The sequence below is a fragment of the Mustela erminea genome, chromosome 20 (assembly GCF_009829155.1).
Source record: "Mustela erminea isolate mMusErm1 chromosome 20, mMusErm1.Pri, whole genome shotgun sequence".
NCBI classification, from domain to species: Eukaryota; Metazoa; Chordata; class Mammalia; order Carnivora; family Mustelidae; genus Mustela; species Mustela erminea.
In genome coordinates, this window is record NC_045633.1 from 12,552,770 (window position 1) to 12,571,953 (window position 19,184).

A 19,184-nucleotide genomic window follows, 5' to 3' on the forward strand; every position below is an offset into this window, starting at 1 on the left:
TCACTCTAGGGGATGGGTCCCCAGGTAAAGGCTGGGAGGAAGGAGAGGGCTCTCTGGGGCCCAGCCCATGGATTTGGTGTTGGCTGAGAGGTGGCTCTTTGGGATGCACGAAGCCCTGGTGTGCCATCCCCCATACGCCATACAATGTGCTGTCCTTCCATCATAGGCATAACACACATAACCTTGTCAGACACGTGGCCAAGGGGTGCAGAGGTATGGCCTGCTGAATGGGATCTACTTTTAGAGGAGCTGACACTGGATACATGGGCGCTAGCTTACCAGGGAAGGGCGCTGGAGAGGGGTCAGGGAATTTCAGGAGGGAAATGTCCACAAAGGCAGAGAAGGTGTTTTAGGGGGAGAGTACAGCCTGTGCAAAGGTCCTGGGGTATGAAAGAGCCGTGATGTCCGCCCAGCTGTATGGCTTGAAGCCACTGATACTGTTGCTGCTTTATAGGTGGGGTAAGTCTGAGGCCAACTGAGAGATGGGCGAGCTGCCCTTCTGGGGTGCTGGACACCATGTATCTACCTCCCTGCTCCCAGCTCAAGTCATTCACGAAATCTCTGGTTTCTGCAGACAGTGCCTCGTGCCTTTCTTTCTGTCTGAGGGACGCTGCCGTCTGAGGTCTCAAGAAGAAAAGACTCACCCTCCTAGTGCCTCCTGAGTTTGGAGCTTGTCCAGAAAGGCAGGCAGCTCCTCCCAGGGCCTGGGGGCAGAGGTTACATCCCCTAGCGGCTGGGCCTGCGAGCAGAGCGGTCCCTGTGCCAGGCCCTGCTGATTCACAGCTTGTGCATGTGGATGAAAACACTGCAGCGGGTCCTCTGCACCACCCCCCAACCAGGCAGGGCCACCGGAAGCTTCTCCCCCGCCTCCGGTGGGACCCGAAGTGGAGGCTTCTTGGCTTCCAGCTGATTTCTCCTGACCCTGCTTCTTCTTCCCCATAACAGCCCAGGGGACAGACAGCTGCTCACTGAGCCATGATTCTGATGTGAGCCCTTTGGGCCTCCCTGAGCCCAGGTTCTTCGTCTGAAAGATCAGGAAGATGCCACCTGCTGCCCGAGAGTGTTAGCAGAGCCCGTGCAGCTGGACGTGGGCCCCAGGCGGCTGGCGGGGGAGTCCCTGCTTCCTGCTCCATATTCAGCCTCTGCCGAGGGAATGGCCCAGAAAGTGGGGTCACAGCATAGAGCCAGGCCTGGCACCGGGCACAGTGAGCCCACAAACCATGGACAGCACGGGAATGGCCTTGTGGGAGGCAAGTGTACCAGAGGCATATCCTTCAGACATGGTACTTTCTTGCTTCTGAGATGTATTTCTTTCCCCTCAGATGAGAATAATTTCCAAAATCTGGACGCCGTCCAAAAAGCATGCCTGTTTAAGAGGCATGGACATAACGCGTTTATTGGCGCCTGCTGACGGCCGGTCGCTTGGGGGGCCCTGGGGATGTAGCAGGAAGGAGACAGCTGAAGCCCCGGGCTTTGTGGAGCTCTCGTCCAAGTCTGCCAGGGGAGACCAGAGAAAGGGACACATTAACAAGATAATGTCAGGGAGCCGTGGGTTCCAGAAGAAAATGAAGTAATGCAAAGGGTTGGAGAATCACCGGGAAGGCGTCTAGGGGAGGCCTACCCTGGAGAGTTTGGGAAGGAAGGTGACTCTGGAACTGAGGCCTGAAGGGGAGAACTGAGGCAGGGTTCAGAGGGGTTAATCCTACTTGGAGAGGCACGGGAATGGGAGCAGCAGGGGAGGTGGAAAGGGCGAGGGAGGAAATGTCTGAGAAGGAGCTGGTCTTGGGACAAAGTGGAAACTGGCTTCCTGCGCTGAGGATGCTGCCTGGGCCAAGACCCTGAGATATAGAAGAGTCCGTGATATTGGCCTGACTGGGTGGCTTGAAGCCAGTGAAGGTGTCACTTTATAAGGAAGTATGGTTGGGGTCTCCTGGGAGATGTGTGTCCCCCATCCACATTCAGCCCCAACTCAAGTCATGGAAAGATCTGCTACGAAAGCCTTCCAGGTGAAGGGAATGGCACGTGCAAAGGTCCTGAGGCAGGAGGGAGTTTGGCACATTCAGGAGCTGAAATGTTCATGAGGCTGCTGTGGAGTGAGATGAGGGAGGGGGCAGAATTCAGAGAGGCTGCGGGGGGGGGGGGGGGGGGGGGGGGGGGGCTGCATCATGTTCGACTTGCCTCAGGGATGAGTTGGGATTTGAACTACTGTGCATATGTTTGTTGTCTCTCTGGATGCTTTGATCGGATCAGCAGCGGCTTAGGATAGAGGAAAGCAGTTAATTGAGCCCTGTGTGCGCTGCATGACTTGAAAAGAGGCTCTCCGGGGCCCCAGGGAACTGAGTCCCCTCACCCTGGGGAGTTCTGGGATGCTTTTCTGAGGGGTGGGGGCGGGGTGCTGGGAACCCCTGGCTGTGTCCTGGCATTGGTGTTTGCAGTCCTGATTCCCTGAGGGGAGCAGCCTTGCGAGGTGACCAGAGGCGGGTCCACGAGGCTTCCACTTCATCTGAGGCCGGGGCAGAGCAGGTTATGGGCAAGTTTCATGCGGCTCGTACAGCACCTAGATTTCTCTCTGTAATTTTGGAATTGCAATGTTTAGAAATTAAGGTTAAAAAACAATCTAGGTTTCTGACTTGCTGGCACAACAGAAAACTCTGGCAGCCCTGGACCCCCGTTCCCGCACACCAAGCCCCAGCAGGAGCTAAGTGACGGCTGCCCGGGGCTGGGGGCACCTGCCCTCCTGCACTCCTGGGTCTCTGACCAGATCCCTAAGGGCATAGGAGTCTACGCTTCCAGCGGGGGGGGGGCAATGAGAGGCTGTGTTGTGGAGGGGGCCGTTGAGGCTGGGGTAGGGCTTGGAGGGGACAAGATGTGCCGGGAGCCCAGGGTGTCATGGTCACCCCACCGGCGGGTGCTGGCAAGCCTTGGCTGCCGGCGGTGGGTGTGGGCTGGAAGGACAGCACCTGCCAGCCTCCGGCCCAGACCGGTCTTTCTGGATTTCTCATGCTGACGGGTCCGTGGGTTTGTCTCTTTCTTCTAGTTGTCTCCATCCCTGTCCCATCACCCCCCTCCAGCTGACCTTTCGTCCCGCAAGGAACCTCTTCACGTCTGGATCGGACTCCCCATTAACTGCCCCATAAAGCTGGCCAGGAGGTTGTCATCAGCAATAATTGAAGGCTTTTCACGCCACCCGGGGCTCCCTTGGCCCTGGGGCCTTCCTTCAGGATGCGTGGGTGATCGTCCCCATGGCCTCTCCTTACGTTTGCCCGCTGCCTACGTGCACCCGGCTTCCTTAATCATGAACGACTGACGGAGGTGCTCCGTGACTCAGCGCCCCGTGCCGACAGTGCCCGTGAACCCAGAGGGCCTCAGGGCTTTTCAGCAGGAGACTGTAGGGCCTATGATGGAATTTCCAAGCGGGCATCGGCCCCTGCACCCCTGCAGAGGGGGGACAGAGGGAGGGGGGAGGCGCGCCTTCCCCAGCATGGGTGGGTCTCACCCTGAGCGCCGACAGTCTTGTCCCCACCGGCCTCAGGGCTGGAGAAGTCCCTTCTAGATGCTTCTAGCTGTGCATCTCTTCCTTGCACACCGCCCTCTTGTTCTTGTGTGCTGTGGCCTTCTTTTCTTCTTTGTGAGGAAGAAATGCATCAAGTCCTGGATGGCTCGGGAGCGTTAGGGGCACTGGCCGAATCTCCAAATACCTGGGTGGTCCCGCCTAGCCCCATTGTACAGAGGGGCAAGTAGAGGCTTGAGAGCCTGGTGATGAGGGACGGGCACTGTTTCTGAGCTTGGCAGCCAGGAGTACCCCCCTTGGCTTTGAAGGCCCACTGCCACCCACCCTCCGGCTCCTCTGTGACATGTCACTGTGGTGGGCCAGGCTGGGGACCCCCTGTTTGCGCCCCTCCACCCCAGCTTGCCAAATCTGACCCTTCCTAGTAGGAGTTGCGTTCTTTGGCCTGGTCTGGGAACTGGCCGGTGGGGCCCAGCCTCACTTTTCCAGCTACGGCTGAGCGTGGGCAGGTCCTCGGATGGGAACAGAGAGACATTTTCTCTTTCCCTCCCAGCACCTGCTTCAGCGGCGAACATGCCATAAAACTTAAAATCATCATTGTAACGTCGACGGAGGGCCTTGAACTTACCTGCACATCTGGATCCTTGAGCTTACCTGCGCGTGTCCCTGTGACCTTGGGCAAGTTTCTCAAGCTCTCTGGGACTTGGTTTCTCATTGGGCAGATGGGTTGGTGACGGTGCCCCACACTGAAGTCCTCAGGGCCGTGCCCGGTTAGTGCATGGCTGGGGCCACCTCGCTTGACCTTCACCAGGACACTACCATGCGTGCCATCACTGGACCCATGAAGTTCAGAGCAAGAAGTGGCCTCCCCCAAGGTCAAGGCATCACTTAAAAGTCTCCTGAAGTCATAATGCCGTTGAAGAGATGAGGTGGGGTGGACAGTCACGGCCGTGCCCATCCCCCAGGCACACTGAGGGACCACGCCCCCCTTCCCTGCAGTGACATGCCCCTCTCCAGCCTTCCCCAAGCCCCAAGACTCTGGGACCCCCTGGGGAAACTGTGCTGTGGATCCAACCTCTTCTTGGGAGTCTCCCCCCCAACACACCTCATTAGGAGCCATCTCCACCCCCCATCCCAGTTTCCAGAAAGTTCTGTCTCTCCAGGAGTTCCAAACAGCCCGGGACCCCTTCTGGCCCTGCCCTGCCCTCCAGATGGCCTGACAAACGTGTGACCTGGCGTGGCCGAATTCCACAACGGTGGTTAAGCGTTATTTATTTCCTTTGGTGAGCATGTATACACACAGCCTGCTGGCCAAGCTCCCGGGCTGTGGCCGGACCGTGAGTCAGTGCCCCTTGCTCCCGCCTGCACCAGGCCGTGGGGGCAGACGTAGACCCCGCCCATGCATATCAGCATTTTTCCTTTACCATCTTTACTATGGAAAGCTTCAAAAATGCTGGGAAGTCAGGAAGACCAGACAGTGATTCCGCTTCCCCGCCCTGCAGCGTCCTCACTGGCAAGGCTGAGCCGTCTCTCCCCACTTTCTGGGTTCCCTCTCTTGCTCTCTCCCGCATTGGGCTAGAGTATTTGAAAGCAAATTGCAGACATCACACCATGTGTGTCATTTTTTAAAAATGTAATTTGGAAATAATTATAGAGTCACAGGGAATTGCAAAGAGAATGCAGCATGGTCCCATGGACCGCCCTTCACCCAGCTTCTGCCCATGGTCCCACCTCCCGTGATTACGCCCCGATATCAGAACTGCGAGTCAACATTGGTAAGAGGCGTGTGTGTGTGTGTGTGGCTGGCATTTTGTCCCGTGTGTAGATTCAGGGCACCCCCACCGTGGTGAGGAACAGAGCTACTCTCTCCCTGTAAAGATCTCCTATGGTGTCCCACCTGCCACCCTGTCCCCCTGTCGCCCTGTCCCCGAGCCGCTGGCAGTGGTGTCTGGACTCCTTGCTCTAATTTTGTCCTAGCAGAATGTTTTATAAATCCTATAGCCTGTCTCCAGAAGGCTGGCTTTTCTGCACACAGCGTCATGCCCATGAGAGCCAATGGGGTTGTTCTGTGGATTAGCAGTTTCTTGCTTTTTAGGGCTGGGTAGTAACCCCTGACAGGGACGTACCACAGTCTGCTTAACTGGTCGTCTGTTGTTGGGGTGGGGGGTGCGGGGGCGTCGGCGGCTTCTAGGTCTTGGCTGTCCACGACGGACTTTTGTGTGGACACAAGTTTTCATTTCTCTGGGGTCAGTGCCCACTCAGGATAAATGTCTGCATTTATGTTCAGTGCTTAAGACAAGGACCAGCTCTTTTCTGGAGTGGCCGTATGGGCTTATGGTTTGAAAGGGAAGCATCTAGCAGGAGTTCAGCCGGGCCGGCGGGGGGAGATTCTGAGCAGCCTGCCCTCGCCTCACGACTGTTGAGCCCCTCCCAGGCCCAGGCTCTGCCCCAGGTTCTTTTCCCACAGGGGATGTTCGGTTCCCCTTTTGGAAGGGACATTTAAACCTCAGACACCATTTGTTGGAGGCCACAGTCAGCAGGTGGGAGCCTCCGGGTTTAAGCCCAGCCCCCTCCCGCTCCAAAGCCCGTGGCCTTGACACCCTTCCTTGTCGGGGCAGAGGGCAGAAATCGGTGCTGAATGTTGGAGGCGAGCAGGGAGCAGACCAGAGGAGTCGGGGAGGAGGGGCCGGGGTGGGAGCATGGCCTCCGGGGAGAGGAGGGGTGGCAGGGTCTGCCCAAGGACTTTAGCGGTCAACCCCTCCCTCTCTCCATCCCCAATGGATGGAGCCGGTATTCCGTTGTTAGCTCGGTCACCTTGGCCCTGGGGCCTGACTGTGGGATTTCACGTGATGGGCATGGCCGTTCTTATCACCACTCGAGAGACACAGGATCTGAGGCTTCCCAGTTCCCACGTGGTCCGGGGGATGCTTCGGGGGGACCCTAGAGCGGAAGTCTCTGCCTGGCCTGATGTCTTCCAGGCCTGCCCATCTCTCCAGCCAGCCCCTTCTTACCCGACTGTGAGCTGTGTGAGCCCGGGTGGGTGACTTGGGCTCTCTGAGCCTTTTTGTCCCCTCTGTGCTGGGGCATGAGTCTTCCCCAACGTGGGCAGGCCTGGCCAACCACCCAGATTCCCAACCTGAAAACCACTTCGTGGCCAGAAAGCGGATGAGGGGACCGGTAGACGAGGCCCCCGCCCTGGGGTCCCAGCCCTAGCCCCAGGCCCAGTACCAGGTATGACCCTGGGCAAGTCCCTTCGGCTCAGGCCCCTTTCCGCACGTAGGAAAGGTGGTTCTCAGGATGGGATTCGCAGAGTTGACTCCTCTGACAGCTCGTTTTGCATGTGATATCTTACATAAATATGGAGCTTATCCATTCTTTTGAGCTACATGTTGGAAGCTCTGTATTTTTCTTTTTGCTCCCGCATCTCTTCTGTGACTCTGATTTTGTTTTTTAATACCAAGGTGGGGGCTTGTATTTCTGGTCTGCTCCCAGGGCCTGTGTGGCTGCAGGAATGGGGACCAGAAGGCCCTCCTCTGTGTGCTTGGCTAGGTTCAGCGGTGTTTTCTGAGGCTTAGCACCGGGGATGGAAAGAGAGGCCTGGTGTGTTCTTCACCCTCGAGGGACCCACAGCCCACGGCGGAGTCGGGAGTGAATGGACCATCACCAAAGAGGGTGGTCTGTGCATCCCGGGAGGGATGCCGTGGTCACTGGGGGAGCTGGTCCCAGCCTGGTTAGAGAGAGGAGGGCCCCTCGGGGGTCTTCTGTGAGATAGGAAAGCCCCAGAAGAGTCCAAAAAAGGACCGAGCGGGAGTTGGGCAGTTGGGGGGTGGAGAAAGTTGGGGGGTGGCAGTTGGGGGGTGGTCTAGGCATAAGCAGCAGCGCACACCAAGCCTGGGAGGGTGTGGGCACAGTGTCCATGTGTCCCCGAGGTGTGAGTTGCCCAAATCACTCTTCACAGTGGGCGGCCAGCCGGGTGCTGCGGCTTACCTTAAGATTGGGCTGTTGCCATCACACCTGCTGTGCAGCTCGGACCTGCAAAGTCTCCTTCTCTGTCCTTAAAGATTTACAGTGTCATCCGTGTGTCTGTTGGTCTGTTCCTCCGTCCGTCCCTCATTCATCAGCCATCCATCCATCCATCCGTTCATCTGTTCATCCGTCTGTATGTCACTCACCCATTCTTGACTTCATGCATGTGTCTACACCTCTGTCCGTCCATCCAACCCTCACTAATCCATTCCCCGTCCATTCATCCATCCATGTCTCTGTCCTTCTGTCCATCCGCTCGACCAGCCAGCCATACTTCAGCCCAGCCGGGCAGTCAGCCATCCGCAAGGTATTTACTGAGTGCTGACGCTGCTCTCGGCCCTGCTGGGCGCAGCCTTCCCTGGGGAGGCACAGGGATGAGCAGACGTGGGCTGAGCTTTGCTCTACTGCACTGGGGCCCTGCCCAAGACGGGCACAGACTTGCCGCTGGAGTGCCTCCCTCTCCGGGCTGCCCGATCTTGTTAGCAGGGAGGCTGCCCTTGCCTCTCCGCTTGGGAAACCAGCCCTGACAATCTGTTCTTGGGAGCGTTGCCTCCCTAGACAGAGGGAGAGGAGATGCAGACCGCACATGGCTGTGTGCTCCCCAGGACCAGGGCTTCCCCTCCGCCTCTGCCAAGTACGCCACCCTTTACTGCCTTTCTAGGGATATGAACCCGGGGCACACTTGAACCCTAAACACACTACAGATGATGTGTTCAGCTCTGTGTTCCCACCCCAGGCCTTTGGGTTTCCAGACAAAACTCCAAATGTTCATGGTGCCCATTGAGCATTTTATAGTCCATCCTATCTGGTCCCAGAGCCTGACAGTGACCTTGTGACTTAGGTAACTTAAAGCAAGTCCCCACTGGTGGTACTTGGGAAAACTTGAAGCCCTAACGTCACCGTGGACCCTGTAGTAAGAGGGCAGGGTGTGTCTAACGCAGAGTTCTCAGCAGAGTGTGCGAAAGAGAGGGCCGAGGGACGCTCCCATAATGCCAAGAGGTGGCCTGATGGGGTGGGGGAGGTGAGATGTAGGACACATTTAGAAGGGGTACCGGGGACCCAGGGCCAGTGGAAGATGAAGGAGGGGGTGTCCTCTCTGGTAGCTAGGGAAGCTAGCTGAGTGTCCTGGAAGCCCCTCTCTCAAACACCGTGAGGAGAAGTCACAAGATCACTAGGGTTACAAGGGTACATGATGTAGGGGGCAGGAAAGAGTTTAGATCTGAAGGGTGAAGATGAGCGGGGTGCAGGTCAAGGGAGAATGGGGGCATCTGTGGCAGATGGCACAGCACGTACTAAGGCCCTGTGGCAGCCAAAACAGAACGGAGAAGGGACCAAAGATGACCCACGTGGCTGGGCAGGAAGCAAGGTGTAAAATGAAGTTGGAGGGTGCAGGAGCCAGGCCATGGGGACACTGAGGAGCCACCGAAGGGCTTTTGGTGGTGACATCATCCAAGATGTCCGCACCGGTCAGCCAGCTGCAGGTGACGTTCTTAGATTGTCAGTCCAGGAGCTGGAGCAGGTGCTCAGGTGAGAAGTGGTGAACTCCTAGGACTTTCATAACCAGAAACAATATCAAACACCACACCCCATACGTGTTCGTCTCCTTAGGCTGCCATGACAAATTGACCAAAGCAGCGGGGCTTCAAACAATGGAAATTGATTCTCGCAGAACTCTGCAGGCTCAGAGTCTGACATCAAGGTGCTGGCAGGGCCTGTGCTCCCCTCTGAAGACTCGAGGAAGAAGCCCTCTTTGTCTCTTCTAGCTTCTGGGGTTTGCAACAACCCTTAAAAACCCGATTTCCAAATAAGGTGCCCAGAGTCAGGACGGCAGCATTGCTTTCTGGGGGACATAATTCAAGCCACAACACCATAGGATCCTGATTTTGTTTAGAAAACTCATGCATAGTCATGGTGTGTCTCTCCATCTGGATGTTTGTTACAGGGGAGGTGGTGCTCTGAAAATTCGGAAAGCTCTACGTTTCTGAACCGTGTTCTTTTCTGCACATGTGTTCTACTCCCATGAACGTATTATCATGTATGCACGTGGTGAAAACAGACTGGCAGCTGCTGTCCCATGACGTTAGCAGAGGCTCCCGCTGGGTGGTGGGTTTATGGATCCATTCCATTTTCTCCCCATATGTTCCAACTTTCCTGCCATAGGCATGCATTACTTTGATCAAATAATAAATCGGTGCCTATCATAAAAGAAGAGCTGGGATATTCTGTCCGCTCACTCACCAAGCCTTCCTGGTCCCCAGAGCTATTGCAGCAGGAGGTGGGTGTCTGGATGGGAATTTGATCTGCCTTAAGATTGTGCTCCAAATAAATATTTTTAGCCCTGTTACCCAGCCCCTTCAAATGTCCTGCTAATGATCTATGGCCATGATGATCCAAACATACTTTCTGTGGAGCGTGGGGCTTGGTGATGACCTCACCTGTGTCCTCTTTTGGAGGACGGAGAATGAGGGTAATAATAGAACTGACCTCACGGGTGGCTGGAGGCTTCACCCGGATAATGCACGTGAAACCTTTTGCACGGGGTCCTGGCCCAGGGACGAGCTGCCACGAATGCCCTCCTGATTAGAAAGTGCCCAAGGTATGGGTCAGGCAGCTTGGTGTCCTTGTTTAACAGTTCAGCTCATCAGGGAAAGTCCAGTCAATGACGCCTTGCCCCATTGCATGGTGTGCCTCGGTGGGGGACGCACAGGGTGGTGAAGGCTTCCCTTTCTGGGCATGTTTTCCCATTTGGCTCATTTTTAACACAACTTGGCACTCGCCCCCTCTGTCTTGCTGTCCTGTGTGTGTCTCTGTCTTGTCTCCTGTGTGCTGTCTCATCGTGTGCGTTTAAGGCCACGTGCTAGCATGACAGTTAAGCCATCACGGGAAAATTTAGAGGAAGCAGGTGGGGTGAGCTGCGGAGCTGCGGAACTGCTGAGATGGTGAGATGGTGGCGGGACTAGGGGAGCCAGTCAGCGCGGGGAGGCGGTCTTTCGCCCTCCAGGCCCCTCCCCTGGCCTGGCTCCGCCCCAGACCCCGCCCCCAGGAGGCGGTACTTCTCCAGCTCTCCGCTCCCCCGCCCGGGGTTTTGGCTCCCCAGGGTTTTGGGGTTGGGACTTTGGAACTTGCTCTCCTTTGGCGGTATCTGTCCGAATTACAAATGCAGAAACCCTCTGTCCCAGCTGGGCTGCAGCCCAGCAGCAGTCCTAGAGATAAACGGAGACATGTGGGACCTTATTTTTGTGCAAGGTTATCCTTCGCAACATTGTTTCTAAAAGCGAAGGAGTGAAAACAGCTTAAACCCCCATGAGCAGGAGCTGATTAAAGAAACTGGCACCGTCCATATAATGGGAATACTTTACTCTGCAGCCCTCAGCAACAGGGAGGAACCGTCTCCGAGCTTTATTAGCTGAGTAAAGCAAGGTTCAAACAGCGTATAGTATATACCTCTTTGCATCATTAGCTTATCTGCAGTTACCACTGAATGGCTGTTACCTACGGAGGTGGGGGTCGAGCAGAGGAGCTGGGGAGGAGAGGGAATGCAGATTCGTTCATTGCCCTTTTTCTTTATTTTTTTTTTCCTTTTGGACCCAGGGGAACTTAGCACTTTTCAGAATTTCAAAGTAAGTAAAAATGAAACATCTTTAAAGCAAAGCATGTTTTAGAGCAGCAGCTTCCGTGTGAGTGTCACATTGAGTCTCACTTCAGCCTCTTATGGCTGTGTGACCTCGGGGAAGTTACTCAACGTCTCTGTTTCATTTCCTCCATCGATGAGAACAGGGGTAATAATAGCTCTAACCTTGGGCTGTTGGGAGGATTCCATGGGCACCTGTGCCCAGAGCCTGGCATGAAGCAGGCAAGCAACAAGAGTGTCATTGGGCTTCCGGAAAGCCCACTAGTTTGGATGAGGAGCCAGGTGGCGGCATGTGAACCCCAGAGGCGATGTGAGCCCTCGCTCTTCTGTCAGTCTCGTGCCTGTCTTCTCTCTGCTGTGGGGGCCCTGGCCTGATGGAAGCCGCTCATTAAATGCAGTGGAGTCTTGCCCCAGCCCCCCACCCTCCCCACTCCCCACTGCCTCCCCACCCCTGCCCCAGCCTGTGGCTTAGGCAGGCAGCAAGGGGAGCTCTCCTAGGCTTGAGTCCTGAGTACACATCAGTTGGGAGCTGGGGCTGGGTGGGTAGGGGGTTGCCTTGAAATGCATGAGCCTCACTTAGATCCCGGGCATTATGTATGAGGCCACCAAATGGCGAGCCCCCTTGGAGCCCACTCAGGCCTCCTGCACTGCCTGAAACTTTGGCTCTACTCCTTGGAGACCCTAAGCGTGAGGAGCCCGAGCGCAGTCCACAGCATCGCGTCCCACATCCCACGACTGCCTCTAGACCTCATGCTGCACGGATGATACCAGCAAAGAGGGGGCACCACTTCCCCAAAACAAACCGCATGCCAAATGCTAGCACTCAGTTCAGAGGCTGTCTCACTTCCTGCCCAGGGAGAGCTTTTTCTAGAAGGTTCCACGCACCATGACTTCAGGGGTCGGTTTTGCTGAAGAAAACAGCCCGTGGGCTTCACTTTGTTCCCCCGGTGAAATGGAGATGAGATCCTTCCTGCCTCCTCCTGGTGAGGACAAGATGAGGCTGGCAGTTGCTTTGGAGGGAACAGGGAGCAGGGGATTTCTTTTGCGCGTCTGCCTTAACTCCGTGGAGACATTCCTGAAATACGAGCAAACGTGACTTCTGTCACACGATTGCTCTTTCAATAAGGTGGACGTGGGTGGGTGTGTAAGACAGCTCCAGACTCAGGTGTGTTGGATTTCAAATTTTCTATAAATTCATTTAATTTCTGTTTAAGCCTAAATCCTGTCAGGCTGATGGAGAAGCTTAGCTTTGCTTTTTCAGGGTTATCCTGCTTTGCAGAGTCAACGCTGTGGTCTACTGGCCCAGACAGATACAGGAGATAGGAATGGGGGTGGTAATCAGGGGCCCCTTGAGGTTCTGGAAGGTGGGGCTGCTTGGGTCAGGACCCTGTGTTCAGGGGCCTCCTTTTTCCCCTCTTGAAGTTTCTCTGACACTCAAGAATCAGAATGGTGTTCCCTTCCTCCATTCTTCCCTTACTCAATGTAATCTTTACCCTGTTGGCTTCCAGCACATTCTTGGCACAAGTACGGGGCCCTGGCCTCATTTCCCCGAAGCCCCTGAGGGCTAGGACAGGGCTTGGCAAACCTTCTGTACAGCAAGTATCTCAAGCTTTGCCGGCTGAATGGTCTCTGTAGCAATGACTCCTCTCTGCCACTGTAGGTCAAAAGCAGCTGTGGAGAGTTTGTATGCAAACATGGGTGTGGCTGTGTCTCGATAAAACTTTATTAACATCAGTACGACAAAAAAGTGAGAAATCAACGTGATGTGCTAAAGGGGTTAGCTAAGGCTACTGTAATAACCATAAATGCAATCATCAAAATGTGTTAAACCAACACCCATGCACCTTAAACTTACACAATATTATATGTCACTTCTATCCCCCCCAAGTGTTTTTAATCTAAAAAAATATGTTAAATGTTATTTTCAAAAATAGCACCGCCAGAAAAAATCATCGGTATCAGACTGGGAAAAAACACCAATAATAGACAGCCTACAGAGCCGGAGAGATGTCTGCAAACTTCAGATCTGATCAGGGCTGGAGTCCAGAAGACATAAGGGATCCCTGTGGCTCAACAGCCAAACAACAAGCAACCCGAAGAAAACATGGGCAGAGGACTTGAGTAGACATTTCTCCGAAGAAGACCCGACTGGCCAACAGACACGTGAAAAAGGGTTTAGCCTCACTCATCAGCAGGGAAATGCAGATCCAAACCACACTGAGGTATCCCCTCACACCCACGAGGATGGCAACTTTAAAAAACCAAAAAAACAAGTGTTGGCAAGAATGTGGAGAAATTGTAACCTTGTGCACGCGTGCGGGGTTGTACGAGGGGGCGGCTGCTAAGGAAATGGTCTGGAGTCTCCTCAAAAAATTGAAAATCAAACTCCCAGCTGATCCAGTGTGCCAGGGTCTCAAAGAGCCGTCTGGATGCCCCCGTGCCTGGCCAAACTGATCCCCATCGCCCACATGTGGAGACTCCCCAAGTGACCGATGGACCAGTGAGGAAAATGTTGTGTGGCCCTACAGTGGAGTGCCATCCTGCCTTAGGAAGAGAGGGAAATCCCGCCGTATCTCTGCGATGACCGTGAATGCACCTGCCGGCTCAGCAACAGAAAGCCAGTCCTGGAAAGACAAATACTCTTTTTGAGTCTACACGGGAGGCATCAAAAGTAGTCAGACTCACGGCAGCAGAGAGTAGGGTGGTGGTTGCTGGGGCCTGGGGCTCGGGGAATGAAGAGTTTGCTGGGCAATCGGTCTAAAAAGCTTCAGAAAGGCCAAATGAGTACATTCCAGAAACCGGTACAACATCTTGCCTAGAGTTAACGGTAGTGTCTTGTGCGCGGAGAAATTTGTTGAGAAAGTAGATTTCACATTCTATTAAATGTTACCACGTTTAAAAAAAGGGGGCAGTGGGCTGAGTCTGGCTCCCAGGCTGTACGTGGCTGTCCCCCAGCCTGAGCCTTTGGAAGCCAAAGCCTCAGAGGCCCAGAAAGTGAATCCGATGTTCATCTTCAAACACCAGCTCATTCTTGAGGACTTCTGTTAACTCAACTGTCCCTCCCTAATTTACCTTCAGAGGGCAAGACACATTCTCCTACCCTGATTGACCCAAAGCTACCTATGCCTGATGCTGCTGGGGTCACCAGACTCTTGGCATCTCTTTCCAGAACATTCTGAGATTTTCCTATGTCCCCAGGAGCACTAGATGTGTGGCTCAGGCAGCTCTGGGTTGGGGGTCCAGCTGCTCTCGGGTAGAGTCCTGGTCACACTACGTTCTTTCCTGCCTTGGCCAAGATTCCCAACCTTTCCGATCTTTGGTTGCCTCATCTGTAAACTGGGGAAACTCCCAGCACCTAGGCTCCAGTGGTCCCAAGGCACACGTGATACAATGTCAGATGCCCGGAAGTGGGTGTTTAATGAATGGGAACTGATCACCCAGAAACTCACTCCAACTCAGGAAAAGACTTGAGGCCCCTGCTTAGAGATTCAGTCGTTACTCCTGTGTGTCCATAGGCTAGCTATGAAACCTCTCTGAGCCTCCGTTTGTGCATCGGGGCAACAGGGATAATAGTGTGCAGCAGGTGCTTCATAAATGGGGAGCTATTTGGTGTTTAACTCTACTGAGTCCCTTCCTGGCTGCCATGTTGGCTCACCTGGGTTGGCCCGCCAGGTTTCCCTGGGATCGCGTTGTCTGGTCATGGTGGAGGCACCACCCAGGTCACTCAGTGCTGAGGTTCTGGTCACCCAGAGCCCGGGCACCAGCATCTGCTGGAATGCATGACGTCACTTGCTCTCCATTTTCTCTCTTCCTGCATGGTTAGCTTCTCCTTCTGCCAATAGTTGAGGCTTTCCACTGTGATCGATGTGTGGCAGGTCCTTTAAGAATGTTGTTTGGTTTTTTTGTTTTGTTTTGTTTTAAATGGATTGACTTTTTTTTTCTTAAAGATTTTATTAATTTATTTGACAGACAGAGATCACAAGTAGGCAGAGAGGCAGGCGGGGGCCGGGAGGGGGCGCGGTGGGTGGAAGCAGGCTCCCCGATGAGCAGAGAGTCCTATGCGGGGCTTGATCCCATGACCCTGGGATCATGACCCGAGCCGAAGGCAGAGGCTTTAACCCACTGAACCACCCAGGCGCCCCTTGTTTGGTTTTTAAAAATGAGTTGGTTTCAAGAAAACTAAAAACAGGGAAGGAGCACAGGAGGAAATACCACCCAGGACTCAAGTTTGGGAAACTCTGGGATAGGACAGGAGCCTGCCTGGGGAACATGTTGGAGGGATGCGGTTTGGGATGGCAAGCTAGGAACCAGATTCAGTGAGGGGTCCTGGAGGCACTCTTGTTACTTTGGATCAGCCTTCTTTTCCTTGTCTGCAAAATGCTGATGATCGCTGTGACGATGATGAGAAATCCTGGAGGCCGAGGGTAGGACGTCCTAGGCACAGGGCCTGGCACGTCATCAAATTTAGGTACTAATTTTTAAGATGGGAGGCAGAGCTGAATATCGTGGGGATTCTCTGGATCGGGTCCCGGAAGGGAAAAGGGACATTCGTGGAAAAACGGGAAACCCGAATGAGGTCTGCAGTGTAGTTAATAGTAACATCCTAATGTCAAGGTCTTCATTTTGAGGAAACTACTGGTCGTTCCACAAGGTGATGGGTTTAGGGGAAGCTGGGTGAAGGGGTGGCAGGATGCTTTCCTGCCTCAGCAACTCTTCTCTACATCCATAATCTCTCCAGAAGAAAGTTTGTTTACAAACACTCAAGAGGATGGGGGCAAAATGCTGTAGTTAACCAGGGAAGGGAGGTGCTGAGTCCCAGAAGTCAAGGCAAGGTGTCCTGGGGGCGGTGGGAGAGGGCGGATATCGGGTCTTGGGGAGAAGAGCTCACCACGTAATGTGCTAGCTCCCTTGGGACCCAGGGCGGGCTCTGGGATGCCCCCAGCTCCACGCTCCGAAGGACCCCACCCTTGGTTGTAGGCTCTGCTGGCGCCATTTTGAAATGCTTACGAAGTTTTGAACCAGGGCCCTGCATTTTCTTTTGTGCTCGGCCCTCCACAGATTCTGCAGCCGGTCCTGGTGGGAGCCCTGAGTTGAGCATCCCCACCCCCCCAAACACACACACACACACACACTCTAGACCATTGCTTTTGTTCTCTGAGGCTGTTGCAATGAGTCACCACAAGTTAAGGAGTTAAAATAATGCCAGTTTTGGTATTTTGCAGTTCTGGAGGTCTGAAGTCTGACAGGGGAACTCGGGACTGCATTCCTTCTCTAGGGGCTCTCTGGGAGAGTCGTTTGCTTGCCTCTTCAGGCTCTAGAGGCAGCTGCCCTCCTTGGCTCATGGTCCCTTCCTCTGTCTCTGGGCCAGCGCTGAACCATCTTCTCTCTGCTCTGTCCTCTGCTTCCATCCACAGTCCTTTGGCTGTGGGTTGGGCAGCAGCCTCTGGGAAGCCGGCATGAGGTGACTGGAGCCCACAGAAGGTGGCCGCTTCCCGTCATAGGCCACCTGTGGTGGTCTTTGACTGTGCCAAGTTGGTCCCATGTTCCTAATGGCCTTGAATGTCCTTGGCTGCCCGGTAAAAGGGCACACATGGTTCTTTTCTTCTCCCCACCCGTGCCCTCACCTCCTCTTCACCAGGGCCCCCCCTCCTCTGCTTTCTGGGGAGTGGGATGGCTGGTAGCAGGAGCAGTGAGGTCACCTGGAAATCCTAGCACCCTGCTCTGAGGTTGTGCTGCAAAGGAATTGTCATTGTGGGGGGGACACCACATCCCAGTGAGCAGGTGAGCGGGAGTTCGTGCCCTAAGCCCCTGGCCCTCTCTTTGGATGGGCTAGGGGATGGCTTTTGTTTTGGTGATAGCAACTGTCAGCCCCAGTGACATGCCAGGCACTGCTGAGTCCAGGGACAGCACAGTGAAAACCCTGGGTGAGCCCTTGTGCTCCTGAGGGATGTGCTGCAAGGTCCACATCAGGGAGAGCAGAAAGCTGTGAAAACGCTACAGTTAGGCAATGGGGGGAGAGAGCAGCCTGAGGAAGGCTCCCCAGGCCTCTCAGAGCAGGTCCTATGGGTGGGGGGGACACCCTGCAGGACAGAAGCACCAGCAGGGACACGAAGCTGCAGGGAGAGGGAACAGCAGAGGCAAAGGCAGGGGGCCGGATGTCAAGGTGGGAGCTCAGGCCATGGCCCTGCAGACCAGGTGGAGCCGGGCTCTGAGAGGTGGGGTCAGGGCAGGGTTCCAGGCACAGGGAGTGTGAATTTCCAAGGACTGGCCAGTGGAGGTGGCCTCGGGGATATCTGCTAGGAGGAAGGGCAGGTGAGGGGTGTGGGTGGTAATCTGGCAAGGTGGGCTTACTTGGAACACATTCTGGAAGGCAGTCTCCTGGGACTTTTACACTGGAGCACCCCCCCCCCTCCAAGGCATACCCCTCAGGTCCTCTAGGCAGGCCCCAGTCCTACCTCCAGGCCTCTGGGAGGCCACATGCAAGCCTCCGTCCCTCTACATGCTCTGGGAAGCTGTGGCAATAGAGAAGTCTGTCATTCATTCCGAAGTAGGGGGCACCGCACAAGCCAGGATGGAGGACTGGGCCCCCTTCACCCTGCCTCGCCTCCTGCCCAAGCCCTTTGTCCCTTAAATGGGTACCTGGGGGTCACTGGTAGCCTTGGCCTCCAGTGAAGGCCCCCTCCCCCTCATCCTGGATAGACCAAGAGCACCAGGCCAAGGGCATCCTTGGAGCATGGGCCTCCCTCCCGGGCACCCCCTCCAAGCCCTCCCAGCCCCTTGGAAGCACCTGGAGACTTCCAGAACCATCTCCTCTCCAGAGGATCTCAGCAACCCTCAGCCCCAGCTGCTCCTGCCCATCACCCCCAAAATCAACCTCCCAGGGTGGGCGCAGCTCACCCTAACAGGGACTGAGCTTGGAGGGCAGCGTGGAGCTCTGACCAGGACACACACCTGGTCACATCTGGGGGAGCCTCCCCGAGGCGGTCAAGCCAAGGTGTTAGTGGAGCGTGGCTGGTTGAGCCTATTTAGGCTGGAAGAACCCTAAATAGCCATGGGCAGAGGATGGGGCCAATACCTCAAAGTATATTGAGATTTTAGTGCCAGTGGGAAATAACAGGAACCTGCCTTTAAAAAAAAAAAAAAAAAATGAGGTCTATTTCTGTGGTCACGGCCTGGGCAAATCTGGGTGGAATTAGCTCATTTCTGTAAAAATGAAACAAATAAACCACATGTATATACAGGGAGCTTGTAAGGAGAAAGGTTTGGAAAGGAAAAAAATATATATATGGCTGAACGGTCACCCTGTCCAGGGTACGCGGGAGTGTGGTGGGCCGGGGAGGGGGGTCGTGAGGTTCAGTGCAGGGCGGGAAGGACATCAGGCTTTTCCTTTGTTCACCTCTGCCCTCTGGCTTGCTTTAAGGAGCCTCCATTGCATTTGTAGCTTGGAAGGAAAATCCAATAAAACGTATTTTTAGACCTTTCCTGAGCTAGGTTCCATGCTCCCAGCAGTGGTGGCTACATTGGCCCAGTGTCTGCTGTGCCCCGTACTTGTGAGAACGCTGGGATCCTTGCGTTCCTCACCCTAATGCTGTAGGTGAGGAATCCGGGGGACAGAGAGGTTGAGTGACTTGCTAAAGGAGGCACAGCTGGCCAGAGCTGGTACCTGGGGACAGAGAGGCCGTCCATCACCTTTTCCTGTTATCATGGTGGGCAGAAGGGTCGGGATAAAAGTTTGGGATAAAAGATCAACCTGGGCTGCCTAGGGACGGGCAGATATGTCTGCGCTCTCTGCCAAGCGGCAAGGCTGCTCCCCAACTGGAGGGCAGGGAAGGGCCGATCGTCTTTGACGGAGTCCCCTCCCCCCTCCACTTAGCATTAGTCAGCACCCATGCAGCTGGGAGGAGAAAAGACACAAATGCACAACAGGCTCCTTTGCCCCCTCTTGCTCCAGGGACTTTCAAGATGCCAGTGTGGGTCTGGGAGGCCGACCGTCCCTCCCTTCCTCGCCCCCACCCAGCC

General features: G+C 55.0%; 1 long non-coding RNA gene across 4 annotated transcripts; it reads right to left on the minus strand.

The window, feature by feature from the left end:
- Positions 1-1,369: 1,369 nt before the first annotated feature.
- On the minus strand, positions 1,370-4,402 carry LOC116581195. 4 transcript variants are annotated; one of them, XR_004281943.1, is made up of 4 exons: positions 4,163-4,397; positions 3,077-3,624; positions 2,351-2,569; positions 1,370-1,494 (listed from the first exon to the last, which is right to left on the minus strand). It is a non-coding gene; the product is annotated as an uncharacterized LOC116581195 (long non-coding RNA). The 4 variants fall into 4 exon arrangements; XR_004281944.1 differs by having other exon boundaries at positions 2,351-3,621; positions 4,163-4,402; XR_004281942.1 differs by having other exon boundaries at positions 2,351-3,624; positions 4,163-4,402.
- Between the last annotated feature and the right edge of the window lie 14,782 nt (positions 4,403-19,184).